Source organism: Stegostoma tigrinum, chromosome 1 (assembly GCF_030684315.1).
Source record: "Stegostoma tigrinum isolate sSteTig4 chromosome 1, sSteTig4.hap1, whole genome shotgun sequence".
Lineage (NCBI taxonomy): Eukaryota > Metazoa > Chordata > Chondrichthyes > Orectolobiformes > Stegostomatidae > Stegostoma > Stegostoma tigrinum.
The window spans coordinates 100,922,184-100,928,183 of NC_081354.1; positions in this window are offsets into that span (position 1 = coordinate 100,922,184).

The window sequence follows — 6,000 nt, forward strand, 5'->3', positions numbered from 1 at the left end:
ATGTCTCCACGGCTCTTAGCTTGTTCTTTCAGTGCTCACTCATTCTGCTCCTACCTGGATGCTCACAGCATCCCAGGCCATGCCTTGCCACTTTCCACATTGTCACATCATTCAGAACTTACCATCTCACTGTATCTCTGTCTTACCTTGCATCTTAGTGTAGACACAAAGTCAGGCAGCTTGTCATATTTGCCAGCGGTGAATAGTCAAGGGGGTTGACATGTTCCTTTATAGCACCATGTCATGTCACTGTTACACCTACAGTGTGGCAGCAATTTACTCTGCAAAAACACTGCACATGCTTCATCAACACACAATGCAGTGAGCAGAGGAGAATGCATGGAATAACCTGTTGGGGCTAACGGACAGAAACCCTCCATGAAACTTCCCCAAATTGACACAGGCAATTTTAGATAAAATCCAGCTCATTAATGATGTTCCTCACCATAGAAATGGCAACTCTGCTTCACATTGTAAGGGTCATTGTGATTGATGATATCGTGTAAAATGAGCGCTATAAGATATAATCACCATTTATAAAGAATGTGAGCGAACCTTTGAGCTAACAATTGAGGGAAGTTTTCATATGAAGTAACAAGAAAGTCAGTAAACTTGCACCATAGAAGTACAATCTTCCCAGGTTACAGGAACATCTGTTGCTTTTTAAGACTGGTTTTAATTCATTCATTCTACTGTGAGATTAGTTCACACATATTCTACAAAATATTTATAATCTGTTTATACAATCTTACTTGTGCATATGGAATGGAATAATTTTAGAAAATACAATCAATTTTTAAACCCATGACAATGGAAATAACAGCTGGAATCTTCCTAGGTCCTAAACAACATGGGTATCAATGATTTAGTTGGTAGAATAGTGTTAGATTGGCATAAATAAGATTCTCAACACTGAGGAAAAAAATTTCAACTCTGCAACCAAGATTTCTACGTTAAGGTGAGAATCTCATTAGTGAGTGGTGAGAAGCCTATTTGCATCTATTTGCATGTATTAACATGTCATTACTACCTAATCTTGTATCATTGACATGCAGTTTCCCATTCTTCTCCCCACCAGTTACAAACTAGGCAGCAACAATTCTTGTCATGAAAGTTACAGCAGTATCTGGTGAATCCAGTTCTGAGGAAGGGTCACTGGATCCGAAATATTAACTCTGATTTTTTTCTTCACAGATGCTGCCAAACCTGTTGAACTTTTCCAGCAACTTTGTTTTTATTCCTTTTACGATACAGTTCTACACCAACGGTGCACTTTGAAGTGCACCAGTAAATAACATGTTAATATAACTACACACAGGGTCAGCCACACAGTTCCTGGATCTGACCAAGGTCCACCTCAGGGTTGGTCACATATTCTCCAATGCTTACTCACCTTGCACCTACTTTGGTGTTCACAGCATGTTTGCTCTGTTTGCCTTCTCTTACCTATTTGCACTTTTCCCCCTTAGTCAGAGCTAAAACGGTCATGAAATGCCTGTCTTGTCTTACGTTTTAGTGCAGGCACAATGCCAGTCAGTCTGTCATTGTTGGCAGTTAAGGCTGTGGACATGTTGCTGTATGATGCCGTCCAACATCACCACGTGCCAGCAACATATGCGGCAAACACACTGTATACACATCAACCAAGCATCATGTCTCAAAGTTGAATGGGGTATAGTCCTTTGTCAGACCAAGGGAGACACCATTTAGTCAGGGTGTCACACAGTAAGTGAAGGACAGCATCCCCTTTCAGTTCAGGGTCAATTGGCTGGTGGAGGTGAGAGGGGAGTGGCGTTCATGAGACCTGCATTATTACTTGGGGAAATGGGCCTCAATCAGTGCTGTAGATCCAGTGCGACCAGACCCAGGTCCTGAGCTAGCCATTTGAAGGTTGCACAGATATCCATCAGAGGTCTGGTCAATCATCTATCAGGGCAGACCTTTGAAGTCAATTGCAGGATATTAGGGAAAAGGAGTAGCATTTGCTAGCATGTACAATGTTGCCTTTTCAGTTGATGTGCAGGGTGGACGGGACAAGGTACCAGTCATTATACAGCACTTAGAGTCTTCTGCTATGTCTGTGAGACCTGGCTTGTGCTTCATTGATCAGAATAAAGTTCATATGCCAAATTTCCATGGACAGGCATTCCATGGCCCTCTTTGTCAGAGTCCTCTGGATCCCACTGTATGGAGGACTGTGCCAAACCATTATTCCTGAGTGATGTGAATACTGACTGCTCACTTCACTAAGGATCTATTCTGTTTTCAGTATTCCCCACACAGGTCCATTGGAAGAGTGACCAATGGGTCCAGCTATTATCAGGGTTATCATCACTGTTATTGAGGCACCATGAAGGTGCAGTGAACTGGAAAAGGAACTGATATTCCGCAAGCCCAGATTGGCACCAACCCCAGCTGAACTGCAGTGATGAGTACCTCAGTCTCTGGCAAGAAGGAAAATAGACGAGAGGTGTACAGCTAATGAGGTGAGTTGTGAAGAATTACATGTGAAAAATGGATAGCACTCTCAGAGAGAAATCATTGAGAAACTTGCCAAAACTGACATTGAGCCAACTTCGGTAAAATTTACCCCAATGTATTTGTACCAATTTTTATTGTTCATCTACATATCAGTGCCTCATGAAGTCACTGAATTATGTCCTATATCTCCTGGAGTGAATTTAAATGGACAAACCCTAACAGCTTCTATAGTTTCATCTTGATTTAAAGCTGATAGATCAGAAAATGCATGGATTAATAGAGACAATCCAACAGTCCAAAAATTAATTTGAGCTTGCTGCCAACAAGTCTAAAATCCATATGGATATTTAGTTCTTTTTTCCAATCTGCATTATAACTAAAAAAAGTAGGTTAATGAAAGAAATACTAGGGACTACAGTTGTACCTTTGTACTCCAATGAACACTGATCTAACAAGCAACTGCAATAATTTATGTGAAAAAGTTTGAAGAGATTCAATTATATATTTTCAGCTTGATTTATGTGATGCGTCAGACAAAGTATCATAAAGTGGTAGTATCATTGGGCAAGGAGAATATAGGTAGCAATGGGTTTCGTAAAACAGAGTCTGTGCAAACACACTTAATTCAAACAATGGATCATTATTATTTCAAAACAATTTATTTTTCATCCTTGCTGATATACTGAAAAGTTTAAAATCTTGGTAATTTGGAAAACTGTGGGGCTACTTTGACCATCTTGATGCAGCCATCAAGAATACCAGCAATGGCATGGTCCTTATGAGCAGACTAAGCAAACAGAACAACTTCATTTCCTTACTTTGCCACGAGGTGGCCTCCCTCAAATCCACCCCATTCTTCACCCACCTGCCAAAAAATTACACTTGAGGTGGTAAGTAGCCTTTAAGTGACCGTTAAGTGGCCACTTAATGGCCCCAATTGAGACAAAATTGGGCAAGCCATCCAACGCTGCTACCGCATCAACAAAATAACAGCAAGTTCGAGGGCAGGTGACCGAAAAGTTTCTTGCACAATTTGGCAGGTGACCCCTGCCCCTGCAAGAGAACTGTTACATTCTGTTCATAATTATCCTATATGGCCAAAGAATCTCAATCTTAGGAGATTTAAAGCACCAAATTAAACTTAGAAGAAATGGCGAAAAAATATGCAACAAACATCAAATTATCAAGACACTGAAAGAGGAATGTACATGACTGACAGTGAAATACACTTTCCTCCCCCATGCATGAAGGCACAGTAATTACGAAGATTATTTCCGCACTTGTCAGTGTTTTCTCTGACACTTTCTATTGATAATTGACAAAATGAAATGATTATTACCAGTCGTAACTTGACATTTTCTGAAGCCATCACTGACTCTCATTATTTACATTACAACAACAACTAACAATGATTACAATCATATCTATTCACAAAAACTCACCCAGTTCCTATTATTTCAACAACAATGACAGATTCTGTCTGAAGCAATGATAAAAATAGGAATACATTTGTCAACTGCAACATATCTACAAGGTTTCACATTCTAACCAATGCTGCAAACTGGCATCAAAGAATTGCAAAACTATTGTCCTCAATTTTCCATGTAGTAGTTGATTTTCCAAGTCTTTCATAGAACATAGAACATTACAGCATAGTACAGGCCCTTCGGCCCTCGATGTTGTGCCAACCTGTCATATCGATCTCAAGCCCATCTAACCTACACTATTCCATGTACGTCCATATGCTTATCCAATGACGACTTAAATGTACCTAAAGTTGGCGAATCTACTACTGTTGCAGGCAAAGCATTCCATTCCCTTACTACTCTGAGTAAAGAAACCACCTCTGACATCTGTCCTATATCTTTCACCCCTCAATTTAAAGCTATGCCCCCTCGTGCTTGCCGTCACCATCCTAGGAAAAAGGCTCTCATTTCCACCCTATCTAACCCTCTGATTATTCTATATGTTTCAATTAAGTCACCTCTCCACCTTCTTCTCTCTAATGAAAATAGCCTCAAGTCCTTCAGCCTTTCCTTGTAAGAGCCTTCCCTCCATACCAGGCAACATCCTAGTAAATCTCCTCTGCACCCTTTCCAAAGCTTCCATATCCTTTTTATAATGCGGTGAACAGAACTGTACGCAATACTGTAAGTGCGGCCGCACCAGAATTTTGTACAGCTTCACCATAACCTCTTGGTTCCGGAACTCGATCCCTCTATTAATAAAAGCTAAAACACTGTATGCCTTCTTAACAGCCCTGTCAACCTGGGTGGCAACTTTCAAGGATCTGTGTACATGGACGCCGAAATCTCTCTGCTCATCTACACTACTAAGAATCTTACCATTAGACCAGTACTTTGCCTTCCGGTTACTCCTACCAAAGTGCATCACCTCACACTTGTCTGCATTAAACTCCATTTGCCACCTCTCTGCCCAGCTCTGCAGCTTATCTATGTCTCTCTGCAACCTACAGCATCTTTCGTCACTATCCACAACTCCACCAACCTTAGTGTCGTCTGCAAATTTACTAACCCATCCTTTCACACCCTCATCCAGGTCATTTATAAAAATGACCAACAGCAGTGGACCCAACACTGACCCTTGTGGTACACCACTAGTAACTGGTCTCCAAGATGAACATTTCCCATCAACTACCACCCTGAAATCTTCTTTCGGCAAGCCAATTTCCGATCCAAACTGCTATATCTCCCACAATTCCATTCCTCCGCATTTTGTACAATAGACTACTGTGGGGAACTTTATCAAACGCCTTGCTGAAATCCATGTACACCACATCAACCGGTTTACACTCATTTACCTGTTTGGTCACCTTGTCAAAGAACCCAATAAGGTTTGTGAGGCACGACCTACCTTTCACAAAACCATGCTGACTATCCCTAATCAATTTATTCTTTCCTAGATGATTATAAATCCTATCCCTCATAATCTTTTCCAACACTTAACCAACAACTGAGGTAAGGCTCACTGGTCTATAATTACCAGGGTTGTTTCTACTCCCCTTCTTGAACAGGGGAACCACATTTGCTATCCTCCAGTCATCTGGCACTATTCCTGTAGACAATGACGAGTTAAAGATCAATGCCAAAGGCTCGGCAATCTCCTCCCTGGCTTCCTAGAGGATCTTAGGATAAATCCCATCCGGTTCAGGGGACTTTCAAAGAATGATGGATGTGAAAATTTGCAGCAAATGCCCAACAAATGGATTTGACATTTAAATAAAATGTAGGGTCACCAATCATTTAGCAAAACTGCTTTATTTCACATTATTAGCACAGAGACCCAAACAATATCATATGGTTTGTATTGAAATTAATAACCAGCATTGACAAATTTTCCAAATTAGTGACCAATTTCACATGCTTGCTCCTTTTACATTAATTCTGAAAACTGAAGATCTGAAATGTTTAACAACTAATGAATCCTTTTTCAAATGGAATTTAAAAAAACACTGCAGATGCGGGAAATCTGGGGTAAAAATAGAAAGTGCTTTCGAAA